The sequence below is a fragment of the Dromiciops gliroides genome, chromosome 6 (assembly GCF_019393635.1).
Source record: "Dromiciops gliroides isolate mDroGli1 chromosome 6, mDroGli1.pri, whole genome shotgun sequence".
NCBI lineage: Eukaryota > Metazoa > Chordata > Mammalia > Microbiotheria > Microbiotheriidae > Dromiciops > Dromiciops gliroides.
In genome coordinates, this window is record NC_057866.1 from 240,381,270 (window position 1) to 240,396,660 (window position 15,391).

The window sequence follows — 15,391 nt, forward strand, 5'->3', positions numbered from 1 at the left end:
GACTACAAGAGCAACCCTCCCCAACTATGATTGTCAAAGGACAGTCTATTTGTTTTACCTTTATAGAGATGGACAATGGAGGTCTCCTTGAACTCCTGGAGGATAACCTCCTCTTGCCATATAAGCTGAAAGATTTTTAGTCAACTTTTGTATTCCATCTGCGCTGGAATAAAATCAGCACCATATCCTTTGGCGCCAGAGAGGAGCTTAATGGCATTCAAAACCACTTCTTCATTTGGAAATTTGTCCAGAGAGGGGTTGACTTCAAACTGAGGTGATTAGTCAGTGGCTCCAGCATTGAAGATAACCAAGGAGCTAGTAGGGTGTCTACCCCAAGCATGTAAAGGCTTCCCCTGGTGGAATGGGCAAATGAGAACGAATTGTTCCAATGGCCATGAAGAGGTGGCTGAAGCAGGTGGAGTGGAGTGCTTAGATCTTGGTTAGACATCAATGATTCCAATGTCATTCACTCCATCTACAGCCTTCACAGGTCATCCTGACTCTTTTCTCCCCCTGGAATGTGACAACTCTGAAAGAGAGGGTGAGACTGATGACTTTTTACAACTCTGCCTTGTTTCTTAAGCATAATCCTGAGATAACTATGAACTGGCATTAACATGGGATGGCTGAGCATCTAAATGCTTTGACAGTAGGAAATTACGTCTAATTCCTACAGCCAATGTGGCTTACTACCATTTCTTCTGGGAGCATTGAGACTACTGTTGTCATAAAGGATGCTCTCTATAGCACATCACATATTTCAATGAGGACATTACATGTCTTGATTTGAATTGAAGGTCTACACCATTGCTTGTCCCAAACTGGGCTTCTACTGGAGAGCAGCAGCAGTATTTAAACCTACCTGTGACTTTACTTCAAAGAGATTATTTCTGCAAAGGTGATTTGGTAGGTATTGTAGGATAGAAAGATCTATATAAATGCAAGAAACTATTGCACCTGAATGTCTAATCACTTCAGGAAACAGAGCTGCTTTTATTTTAATGTAGGTATTTTAATGTATTCTATAAACTCCTTGTTTGGATAATGTGCTCCTTCATGTGTTGACAAATGGCAAGTCATTATTCTAAGTGCATGATTCATAAATCTGACTTGCATTTTACATATAAACCAAGTATAATTACAGTTGTCCATGAAGAGAAAATACAGGCAAAGAAAAAAAAATCTTCTGGGGAATGAAATTTTTCAGTTTGATCTTCTCCATTTACCAATTGAGCGGGGTAATTTCCCAAAAATCTATTTCGTGTAAGAGACATGGCCTTGAGGATAATTTTGATAGGAAGACTATTATATTAAATCCACTAGTTACAAAAATGATAATGATGAATTACTTTAGAGAGGAAGTACAAATTAATACTTTGTTTTTATATCTAAAATATTATTTTACTTAATTTTAATGTGAGTTTACTGAAGATTCCTTGAGCTGCTTTGTTTTGCATGCTGTTATCAATATCTTCAAAGCAATTTGCTGAATTTACAGAGCATAGAATTCAGGTGTAGTTGTGCAAAGAATATAATTTTATTAGTTTGCTGTCAGGACAAAAGGGGGAAATCAACATAATAAGCACATTCCTATGTACTTAAAATATATTGAAAAATGCATTGGCCAGATGCAAAAGTATATTAAAGTTCTAAGAGAAATAAAAAGCCCAATTGAGAAAATCAGTGAATTAATAATTGAACAACATAATGAAATTGAGATTTCATCTGAGTTTATCTTGACTACATGTTTTTATAACAATATAAAGTTTAGGACATACATGGGGTCTGGCTTAGAAAATTAGTTGTGGGGAAGTTATAAATCTACCTGTGAAAAGGGATTTGTCCTACAACTCTCCTAAAATGCAAAATAAAATAGGAATAGAGTTAACAAAAAAGAAAAGTCCTAAATATACTATCTAGGAAATGATACAAAAGGTAGACAGAACTGTAATATAGTGAAAATAAGATTTAATGGATGGAAAACCTGAGTGTTTCAGTGGTACCCACTGAATATTGAAGTATAGAAGGATTGATCTGTATGAGAAAGGTTCTCTCTATGAAGAATTTTGGCAAGAATCTCTCAGGGTAAGATGGTTGGCAAATATGGATTGTGATCCTGACCATTAGAGGGTTATACACATTCATGAGAATATAGATTAATTGAAACACTGAAGCATTTGTGTGATATGACTCCCAGGAGATCTTTGTGGAGTATGTGCTTTGTGATATTACCACTTGAATTTTTGACTATTCCAACTCATGCCAGAGCTTTAGGGGGAATTCTGATGGGTTGAGGTTGTCTTTTCTAATGCTATAATTTGTAAGCCCCCAGAAATGTATTTCCAACATAATTGTCAGGTGGTTATGATTTTTCAGCTGAACTTAATTAGCTTTTATAAGTACATATTTACCATGGTGGTATGGGATGAACAGTTGTTATTAAATACTGCCCGCTGCCCCAATTTGCTTTCCTATCATTATTTTGTTTGCTTATTTGTTTTGTTTTGGTTTTTTTGTTGTTTGGTTTTTTTGCAGGGCAATAGGGGTTAAGTGACTTGCCCAAGGTCACACAGCTAGTAAGTGTCAAATGTCTGAAGCCGAATTTGAACTCAGGTACTCCTGAATCCAGGGCTGGTGCTTTATATACTGAGCCACATATCTGCCCCAAGGCATGCCTTTCTTCATGCAATCCAAGGTGAGATTAGCTTCGATGGCTGCCATACTACATTGTTGACTCATATTGAACCCTCAGACTTAAGATCCTTCTGCAGACAAAAAGAGGGAGCAAGTAAAGAAAACATAGGTCAAGGCTGACGTGGAGGTTCTCTCCTGCCACCTCTCAAGTATTTTTGCTTCAGCAGCTTTCCTGGAACACTTTATCCTGGTTCACTCTCTTGGGTTCAGAGTGGCTTGTTATTTTATAGATGATCTGTAGAGTGTGACCAAGGTTCCTTTGCCAATCCAAATTTTTTTCTGCACTTAATATATTATCTTTGATTAAGGGAATGAACATGGTCTCATTTTGGCACAATGTCACTTTAAGTAGTATGGAGTAACTGATCAACCAACTCAATTCCCTGCCTTCCACCTCCAAAACACATACATACAGACATATATGACCCCCCCCCACTAGATATAATACAAGATTAAGAACATTTTATCTGGAGTGAGGAAAATGAGTTCAAATCTTGCTTTAGACACTTAATTAGCTGTATGTCCCTGGGAATATCATTTAACCTCTGTCTGCCTTAGGTTCTTCATTTAAAAATTGGGAATAATAATAATACCTAACTCCCAGGGTTTTTGTAAGGCTTAAATGTGATATTATACATAAAGTGTTTTACAAATGTTAAAGTACTATATAAATGCTTGCCATTGTCACTAGTACATCACTGAATAGCCCTGTTTCAATGTGTTGAGAAAAATTTCCAATTATTCACAACAAAAGTCATTGCCACCAGAGTTATTCCTCTTTTACACAAGACCAGAAGGATCATCTTTTAATGGAATATGTGTGAAAGCATATGTCCCCTAGTGATTGTTATCTCCAAGGCACTTAAAAGGATGGTGGGGTGATGAAAAATAGATAAATGTTAATGCACTGTGACTTACCTTAAGTCACACTCCCAGGAAACTACTCATCTTTTGACAAGACTAGGCTTCATGGCATTCTCCATCCTCAGAGATGAGGAATAATTGCTCACACTCAGACTGAAACTTACTAACAAATCTGTATCTCCAGGAACCATAGGCCTGGCACCATGCTACCTTCCTTGGGGTCTCTACACATTTTAAACAAAATTATTCAATTTGGGAGCACAATTATAAAGCTGGAAACCGAATGTCCAGGTTCTTTTCCCTCATTAGCACAAACAATTCCATGTGTTGTCAGAATATATTTCTAGAAATAAAAAATATATTTTGATGAAGCATGGAATTTCTTGTTGGTTAATTAAAAAAAAATCATAATCCAAATTTAAAGCTTAAAACTATTATAGAATTTATAAATTGTATTTTGTTTGTATTTTAATTGTCAAACACAAAGTATTAAGTGCAACTTCATTGGTAAATATAACCATTTTCATTTCACATGTTTAGTTTTCCATTAGCAATGCTGATTATTTATCTAGCATTTTGAAGTTTGCAAGGCATTTTATAAATGTTTCAATTCTAGCCTCACAGAAAGCCAGGAAGAAAATGCAATTATTATTCCCGTTTTATCAAGGATAAACCTGAGGCTGACTGGAGGTAAGGGACTTGTCCAGGGTCACACAGGTAATAAATACCTAAAACAATATTTAAATTCAAGTCTTCTTGTCTCCAAGTGCAGGGAACCAACACTGCTTAATCTGCAATGTGTGCTATAACATAATTGTTTCAAATAAATTATATTTTACAATGATTTTGATTATAAAATCATAAATATAATCCTATGGAAGAATATTTTTAATTTTCTACTTTTTGAACCATATTTGTGATTTTACTGGTATCAGAAAGTCCCAGTGAGGGGACTTTCTCTGCTAGTGCCTCTCCAGATGTGGTCTGAAACTTAAAGCCTTAGAAAATTTCATGGTGGTGTAAAAGGTAATTCACTTGTCCATGGTCACATAGCTTGTATGTAATGAAGATATGATCCAAACCCAAGTTTCTGATGACAAAGCTGATTCTCTATTCACTATGCCATACCGTCTCTCTATAATATTAAATTTTAACATTCAAGAATTTTTTTAAAGGCCAATACATTTAATACCAATTTTTTCAGCCAGAGTGTATGTCTATGTAATACCTGAATTACTGTTAATGACAAACAAAATCAATGATATATCTCAAAATGTAAGGAGACTTATTTTTAGCAGTCCCACTCTATAGGATCCTTAGGGTTCTCATTTAGACTTAGACTGAATGTCAACACCCACTCACTCTTTGAATAGGCTCACTCAAATCTGCTCTCAACCCAGGAGGCCTACATTCCCATAGATAGACCATCATCACATAGTTACATTCAAACTCTTTCAGGAGCCTATGGATACCCTTGTGGAGGGGAATTATACTCCTCTTGCTCACGTAGCTTTTGAATTCCTATCCAATGTGTTCTCTCTTTACGGAACCAGCCACTCACAAGGTAATTCATCCACACGATACATAGTATTTATAAAAGTAGCCACTCCTAAGAATGGCATCGTAAGTTGTTAAACAACCATTTGTTTAATAAAAAGACAAAATAACATGATATCATAGATGCTAACATATTAAAGTCCATAAATATTTACATATCACAATCCACATATAAACTTGGATCATACTCTTTCTCTATCCATGGTGAAGAGTGGCTACAAATTTATAGGAATCTTGAAAGGAAACACACAAGGGAGTAAAATCTATACGTACTCATGAAACTACTTCTCTGCCCAATGTGTGTCTCTTGATCTCTTCTGCCAAGCAAACCCTCTTCTCTTCTCTATTGTATATGAGAATTATAACCACTTTCACCTTCAGGACCCTTATCAATAATTGTATATAATAATATATATTTCATAGTGTTCTTATGAGGATGGAATGAGTCATCAGCTTAAAAATGTGAAAAGTTTAAAGGTCTTTATAAATGCTTACAATTATTATTATAATAATATTTGTAAATGTTGGGTTGAAATCATTTCACCCCATTTTAACTGATGCATTAACATGCTTCTTCCAACTAAACAAAAGATTTTAGGTTAAATATGAAAAAGCTTATAAAGCCATTGGATGAAGTGAATTGACACCAGGAATAAAGAATCTGTTCCTAAAGACTAAATTTGATCACACTCTGGGGATCATTTACTAATTATCAAGTTGAGAATTGAAAGAGATTCCAGAAAGTAGAGTCTGTGGCTTTTCATGATATTCTAACGTATCTAAGATTACCTGTGGCAGAGAAGGGGCATATTGAGAATTTTCACTGCCACTCTAGGCAGATTAGAGCAAAAATGCCAGCCTAGAAGAAACCAAAAGAAAATTTGGACTCATTGCCTGAATTCCAATCTCAGTGTCTTTTTTTTCATAGACATCAAAAGTTTCATTACCCAAATGTTTACAGTAAACTGATTTCCCCCCTTAATCACAAAGAGGGCAGAGGTTCACTCATAACTTTTCATTTAAAATGAATTTCCCAAAGCTGAAGAGGAGAGAATAATATGTCCCTTATATACTATACCATTGACTTCCAAGGATCAAAGTAGAAAATGAGTGTAGCAAGGTGTTATATATTTATAGCATAGTTCATTTGCTATCTCAGACTGTTCAAATTCCATCTGAAATGTATATTTCTTCATAATTCACATATAAGCAGTGAATATTAAACTGAAGTTCTTTTCCTACTTCTTTCATTTATCAAAATGTTTAATTTTAATGTGGTCAGTGTTATATATAATTTTACAGTTAATATAAATCTTTTATTTAACCATTTTTATGTCCTTATTATCACTAAGTTGTTTCATATAAAAAGGAACAGTATCCCTTATACCATGGAAAAATACAATATGAAAAGAATTAGAGTTGAAGCTTATTAATGGAGTGATATATGTTTGGTAGAAAAAGCCATAGCCCCTCCCAAAGAAAAAAATATGCAGTGGAAATGGTGTCTTGGATGTCATCAGAGAAAAAAATGAATATGGAAAAATAGCTGGGCTTGGAATATAGTGAGAGATAATGGATGAACATTTCATGAACTCCATTGATATGCTTTTGACATACCAAGGTTTATTTATATGTGGGTAGAGACAGAGATTGCTCAGGATAAGCATGAATGAATGTGTTGTGATTTGGATTTTTGAAGGTAGTAAAAAGATAGATGAAATTATAGCATCCATGGAGAATTAGAGCATTGGGAGAAACCATGAACATGATACTCAAAATATGAGTAACAAAAACTTTCTAGAGATAAAGTGTCCTATAGTAGTAGATTGAAGAAGCTAAGATTTTGTTTGATTCACTTTTTATTCTTTTTCAAGATTCTGTTTGATGAGATTTAAAATTTTAAACTGTATTTAGTTATTTGTCTGCTTTCTTGTTTATCTAGTTTAGCACAGCAGGCAACCTAGCTACTGTGCCAGAAACAATAGCAGCAGCAGTGACAAGAACATGGTAAATGTTGGATGATCAGCAAGGACCTTCAAATTATCAACCTAAAGACATATGCTGTATAATATCTTTATGCCTTAAGTTTCGAATACTATTATATGAACCTCTATATTCATATGCTTTTTTGCAAGTTTGCAGGCCATCTCTCAATTCTGGAATACACTGGTTCTCATTTCTTCCAGTAAGTCTCCCCTTTCTTTAAAATTTACCATGTGTCATCTATACTATAAAGACTCTTTCCAGATGTTTCTTACCCCATCCCCTGTAGAAGCCTAATTTTATGCTCACATGTAAAATAGTTAGACTTTAGAATATAAATTTCAACAAAGTGAAAAATCATAATCTTGTGAAAGGGTCTTTGATTTGGTGGGTATTAACAATTATTAGATATATATATATATATATATTTCACTCATAGAATCTCATGGTTTGATGGAACCTCATGAGTTACCAAGCCTAACTCATGCCTAAAGGATAATTTCATCTAAAAATATTACTGGAAAGCAAATGTTGAGGCTTTATTTAAAGACTTCCTAAAATGAATAACTTTCCAGGTGATCCATTCCAATTTTAGATATCTTTATTTACATGACATATTTCAATAAAATGAGACTCAAGTGCCAAAAGTTATGTTTACTTAACAAGATGAGGAAGCCAGTGGTCTATAACATCTATAGCCATGCATTTGTATTTAATAAACATTTGTTATGTTGAAAAGAATTCAAGTTGAATTAAGGAAATCAATTTATACTCTTCCATTATATCTCCATTCTTCATGGTGACTTTACTTTGTCTCAAAATCCATTATGATTTTATGGGAAAATGAAACTGCCTTTATTCTGTATCTCTTGGTTGCTTCTCCTGCACATAAGTTGTTTTTATTATTATTATTCTCCCTCCAATGACAAGAGTTACATATAGAAACAATATACTTTAACTTAAGTAATGTACGAAAGCTTGATAAAATCTCATAAACTCAATCAATTCATCAGTCAAGTTGAGGTTTTCTCTATGCTCAGCACTGTTAGGTGATTATTAAAAATTATTAAAAATAATTTGTAAAAGTCAACCTAATTTGTAACCTCTCCTTTTTCAGAAATATTCACCCTTCAGTATTGCACTGCTTACACTTTTTGGTAGAACTTTTATCACACCATCAAAGTTTCCCTCTACAACCAACCTCTAGAGCTATTCTTACTATATTCAATAAAAGGGCACTGGTGGCACAGTCTGCTGCTTTTATGGCATACCTAAATTTAGCTAAAGTATAGCAAAGAAATCCCCTTTGTCTACCCTGACAGTCCAGTTTGTTGCTGCCTTCAGAGTGAACACAACTTGTATTCCTTGGCTAATGGGAAACATAATTCTGTCAGGATACATGATAGCTTAGTAATTTGTCTTTTCAGAGGAGTACAGCCAACACTTAAAACATGACACAAGTGATTTAAGGTATGTTGAGTCAGATTTTCCAAACACGTGCATGGAAATTAGATGCCTTTTAGAAAAAACATCTGTGACTTCAGTGAAAGAAGCAAAATATAGCTTTTTAAAAAATTTCCATCAACTTTAAAAACAGGTAATCTGGGGACAGCTAGGTGGTGCAGTGGATAGAGCACCAGCCCTGGAGTTAGGAGGACCTGAATTCAAATCCAGGCTCAGAAACTTGATACTTACTAGCTGTGTGACTCTGGGCAAGTCGCTTAGCCCTAATGGCCTCACCAAAACAAACAAAAAACACACCCAACAACAACAACAAAAAACCCAGGTAATCTTCTCAGGTAATTTGGGGATCCTAAGTCAGCATTTCATTTCATTTCATTTCTTACATAGAAGCTCAAGTTGTAGAAGGAAAGATAGTATCCAACTTTGTGCTATGGTTCCCATCACATGATATTTCTTGCCTCTTTTACTTACACATCTGGATCCAACCCCTTACCTCTATTCCACAAAGTAAATCTGGGCCATGCTTTCCACCCTGGAATCTGTAAAATGTTTTGTTTATTCTTTGGGTTTCCTTGTGACGATCTTCTATAACTTCATATTTGTAAAAAAGATCTCAGCAGTTATGGCATACCTCTATTTTTTGAGTGATTTTCTCTAACTACTCCTCTTTTAATTAGTCAACCCAGTGTTTATCTAATTATAACATTACTGTGTTGATTGTTATCCCTCTTCATTCTTTTGGGGCAGGTCAAAAATCTGCTTCCTCAGGACACCATTGGGTCTGGAATTATCCACCTCTTCTCAGCCAGTTCAACTTTTTTTGTTGTTGTTGTTTTGTTTGGGGCTTTTTTTGGTATTGTATTGTTTTGTTTTTGTTTTGTTTTGTTTACACATAGCCTAGGAAATATCAGTTGATCTCCAACCATTGCAAAATTTTGCCAGTGTGGTATCATCTGTCTTTTATATAATTATCAAAAGTCTCATGATATTTTAAAATTGATTATAGTTTGTCCATATATCATGAAGAGATTGTGTAAATACCCTTAGTACCTAGTTTGCTTTGTTCACTGATTAAACCATTTTGGTTAGGGAAGGAAATGGCAAAACATTCCAATATCTTTGCCAAGAAAAGGAATCCTGAAGAGTTGAATATGATTATTGAAATGACAAAAGAACAAGAACAACAACCATGAGAGAGAAAGGCGCACACACACACAGATTGAAAAAAGAAGTTTCTAAACTTATAGTATAGTTAGGTTTTACTCAAAATCACTAGAAAATGCTATTAAATGATTATTTGCATAGGAGGGAAAGACCTAGGAAAGCTTCATAAACAAAATACCATGTAAGTTGGGCATTGGGTGGCTATGTGTTAGAGTGGATAAAGTGCTGAGCCTGGATTCAGGAAGACGTATCTTCCTGAGTTAAAATCTGGCCTTAGACACTCCATTTACCTCAGTTCTCTCATCTGTAAAATGAACTGGAGAAGGAAATGGCCAATGGCTCCAGTATCTTTGCCAAGAAAATCTTAACTAGACTTAGGAAGAGTCAGACATGAATAAAAGAACTGAACAAAAACAATAAAACTGGCAGTGGAAAATAGGAAGAATGGGAAAAAATGGAGGTGAATAGAAGAGGAAAAAAGATGATTTATGCTTTTTTTCTCCTTAATACTTTCTTCTATCTAGGTTTTTGGGAAAACCCCCTCTCCTGTTTCTGCTAATACCTACAAAACTTCTCTCCCTCTTTTCCCAGGTCTTGATTCAGGTCATGCCATATAACCATGAATTTTGCCTAGGGTTCTCTCTTGGGCTTTTTCTCTTCTCCCTCTGTACTTTTCCACTTGATTATCATATCAGCTTCAATGAACTCAATTTTCATGATCAGTTATTTATAATGATGATTCTTAAATCTTTTTATCGAGTTCTATTATCTCTGCTGACCTCCAGTCTTGCTTCTTTAACTATTGGATACTTTGCATTGTTCTACTATAAACATCTTAAATTCAACATGTTCAAAAACTGAATTCTTTCTATTTCAATCCCAAACCTCCCCTTATTCTAACTTCTTCATTACCATTGAGGATACTTCCTTTTTTTCTAGTCACTCAATCATTCTTACAATCATGTTGTCCTGCACTCTTTATTCTCTCATACCTCCCATTTTCAATTTATTGCAAAGACCTATTGATTTATGTTTATGATATCTCTCAGATCCCCATTTCTCTCCTCTGACACAGCTACCACCATAGTTTCAGTCCTCATAGCCTCACACCTAGGCTATTACAGTTTCCTACTTGTTGGTCTTCCTGCCACAAGTATTTCTTGACTCTAGCCCATGATCTACCTAGCTGCCAAAGTCATAGCCCTAAAATGCACATCTGACTATTTCATCACACATTTCCCCCAGTCAAAAATCTCCATTGCTTCCCTATTACCTCCAGGATTAAACATGAAATATTTGATTTGATTTAAAAAGTTCTTGCTAAAGATGTCTAATTATGTTATTCTTGCATTCAATAAATTCTAGTGCTTTCTATCATTTCCATAATCAATTATTTTTTAAAATATATTTATTTATTTCATTAAATACTTTCTAATCATATGTAAAATCATTTAATATTAGTTTAAAAAAATGAGTTCCAAAATATCTTACTCACTTTGGTCCCTCCCCACTACTTGAAAAGGGAATCAATTTTATATCAATTATACATGTGAAGTCATTCAAAACATATTTCCCTATTAACCTGGTTTCAAAAGAAAAAAAATAGAATAGAAAAATAAAGTTTACAATATATGCTTCAATCTGAATAGTTCATTAGTTCTCTCTTTAAAGGGAGAATGGTTTTTCATCATAGTTATTTGAAATTATCTTGTATCATTGTCTTGATTAGAGTGGCTATCTTTCAAATTTGATCATCCTTATAATATCGCTGTCACTTATACTTTGTCCTGCTCACTTCATTTTGCTTTAGTTCATATAAATCTTCCCCAATTTTTCTGAAAACCTCCTACTCATCATTTCTAATAAAACAATAGTGTACCATCACAATCATAAATATGAACTATTTCAACCACTTACCAATTGTTGGGCATCACCTCAATTGCCAATTATTTGTTACCACAAAAAGAGCTGCTATAAATATTTTTGTACAAATAAGTCCTTCTTACTTTTCTTTGATCTTTTTTTGGGATATTTTACCTAGTAGTGTTATTGTTTGTTTTATAACCACTGAAGCATGGTTCCAAATTGTTCTTCATACATTTAGACTAGTTCCCAACTCCATCAAGTGTTCATTAGTGTCCTATTTTTCCAAATCCTGTCCAGTACTTGTGTTTTCTTTCACTTTGTCGAGTTGAATAATATGATTGGTGTGAGGTGGTATGTCAGAATTGTTTGAATGTACATTTCTCTAATCAGTAGTGTTTTAGATTTAAAAAAAATATTACTATTGATAGCTTTGATTTTTTTTCTTCTGAAACTATTCATGAATTTTGACCATTTCTTGCTGGGGAATGACTCTTATTTATAGCATTTTTATTCAGTTCACTATATATTTGAGAAATGAGGTTCTTATCAGAAAAAGTTACTGGAAAATTTTTCCTCAGTTACCTGTTTTCCTACTAATTTTAGATATATTAGTTTTGTTTATGTAAAAACTTTTAAATTCCATGTGATCAAAATTATTCTTTATACTTCTCATGATCCTCTATAACTTGTTTGTTCACAAACTCTTTCCTTGACCTCTTACAACTTGGACCACAACCAGTCATCTAGACTTTTGTCTTGTCACTAGAATTTCCTAACTCTGGAAGAGAAAGTGAGGTTGAAGACTTTGTGTAACTGTCTCACTTCAATCCAATACATAAACAAGTCAAGACATCACCTATGATGTCAGTGGCTCTTTTTGAAAAAGTGTGGACAACAACAGCAACAGCCATAAATCTGAAAAGTACATTTTTTCATGCTCCACTAATTTACATATGATCACACCCTTTATATACAAATCATTTATTCATTTTGAGCTTGTTTTGGTATACGGTGTGACATGTTGTGCTATGCTTATTTTCTTCAAAACTTTTGTCCAATTATCTGAATTTTTTTTACCAACATTTCACTGATCCACCACTCTATTTCTTAGGCAACTCTGCTTTTGTGGAATAGGTACAGAAATGTGTTTTTGAAGTAGTATATATAACAGTATTCATTGATGAATACCGTAGGCAGCAGCTGAAGGAATTCAATGGGTAGACCCTCATTTCTGTTACTAAGGAAGCGTTAGAACTTCCAGAGGATGAAGAAAAGAACAAATGGAAGAGAGCAAGGCAAAATTTTAGAACTTCTGCAATCTAATGAAGGAAATTCTGGATAAGAAGGTTGGGAAAGTCACAATCTCCAATCAGCTGGTATCTTCACCCTCTAGAATTGTGACTAGAACATACAGCTGGAAAGCCAACAGGGAATGTATTATGAAGTCACTCACATGGAGAGACAACTCCACCATGGGTTACATGATGGTCAAGAAGCAGCTGGAAATAAACCCAGATCATCCCACTGTGGAAACTCTCAGGCAGAAGGATGAGGCTGACAAGAATGACAGGGCAATCCTCTGCCCACCCTCTATATAGCTCCTTGTGTTTTCCCACAGCAGTAGAAGCCCTGTCCTGCCTGCCTCCAAATGCCTACGTCCAGTGGGTTTTTTTTCCTCCTGTTTTCCAGCGTATTAGGCATGACTTACAGGGTCCCTGTTTCCCCTCTCCTGATTTGTGGACGAGGATGTTGGGTATTGTGGGCTGTTAATGTTTATTTTGTTTTGAAATTAAAGTTTGTATAATATAAAGAATTCAGTTTTTACATGCAAAAAAATTTATCTCAGTTCCCAGCTTGTGGAATAATTGGAGCAACACTGTATCAGGCTTCAGCCTTATTTACAATATTGTTTTTAAAGCTACTTCTGAGATTTTAGCAGGTTTTGGTGCTTCAAAGTTGGTGTGATCTATAGAGAGCGTTGTTCAGTTCTCTCTTTGTCTTCACTTTTTTACTTATCCAAGAAGAATCCAAATTTAATGGCCTTGTAATTAATAATGCTCCTCAGCACTCCTCCTGCCTTGTGACCAGAAATGATACTGTTTGCCAGTGTTCCTGATCCCTTGCAACCAAATGGGGTACTGCTTAAGGCTCCTGCTACCTCTTGACCAAATGTGCTTCTCTATAACCCTGAACTATTTCCCAGAAGGATATATATTTGTGAAACAGTATCTGGTCCTGCATCTAGTACTAGTACAAGGGTACCTATAAACTCTTTTTGACCAGTTGATAAATTTCTCTGATTGGAGTACTTTCAAAGCTGCTGTTTACTTCACCAGCACCTAATTCCATCACTGTTGTTTTATTCATGGGGGCCACCTCTACCTCCATGTCACAGATAGCAATTTTTGACTAAGTTGTCTTGGGCTGGAAGAATGTCTTATTCTGACCTTTTTTGGTTCTACCACTCCAGAATTCTATTTGATTTGTTATTTTGTTTTAATTCTTTAAGTCATGAAAGTATTTTATTATTTTCCAGTTACATATAAAGATAGTTTTCAACATTTGTTTTCATAAGATTTTTAGTTCCAAATTTTCCTGCCTTCCTCTGTACCCTCCCCCCCTACCCAAGACAGAAAGCAATCTGATATAGGTTATATGTGTACAATCACATTAAACATATTTCTGCATTAGTCATGTTGTGAAAGCAGAATCAGAACACAAGGGAAAACCTCAAGAAAAGAAAAAAAAAACAACCAAAAAGTAGAAACAGTAATGGTTCAATCTGCATTCAGAACCCACAGTACTTTTTTTCTAGATGTGGAGAACATCATTGAGTTCTTTGGAGTTGTCTTGGATCATTGCACTGTTGAGAAGAGTTAAGTCTATCACAGTTGATCATCACACAATGTTGCTGTTACTGTGTCTAATATTGTCCTGGTTCTGCTCACTTCACTCAGCATTAGTCCACTTAAATATTTCTAGGTTTTTTCTGAAATCTATCTGCTCATCATTTTTTTTTTAATGTATGAGGTATTTTATTTTTTCCGTTACATGTAAAGATAGTTCTCAACTTTTGTTTATACATGCTTTACAATTTCAGATTTTTCTCCCTCCCTCCCCTCCCTCCCCCCTCCCCTAGACAGCAGGTAATCTGATATAGGTTATATCTATATATCTCTATACATATACATATATATATATATATACACACATATATATATACACATAATAACATTAATCCTATTTCTGCATTAATCCTGTTACAAGAGAAAGAATCAGAGCAGTGATGTAAAACCTCAAAATAGAAAAAAAAAAACAACAGCACCCAAAACAAAAGAAATAATATGGTTCAATCAGCATCTATACTCCACAGTTCTTTCTTTCTTTTTTTTTCTTGGATTTGGAGATCCTCTTCTATCATGAGTTCCCTGGAACTCTTCTGTACCATTGCATTGGTGAGAAGAATATAGTCCATCACAGTAGGTCAACACTCAATGTTGATGATACTGTGTATAATGTTCTTCTGGTTCTGCTCATCTCACTCATCATCAGCTCACATAAAACCCTCCAGGTTTCTCTGAACTCTTCCTGCTCATCATTTCTTACAGCACAATAGTATTCCATTGTATTCATATACCACAACATGTCCAGCCATTCCCCAATTGATGGGCACCCCCTCAACTTCCAATTCCTTGCTACCACATAAAGAGCAGCTATAAATATTTTTGTACATGTGGGTCCCTTTCCCCCTTCCATGATTTCTTTGGGCAAAAGACCTAAAAGTGGTACTGCTGGGTCA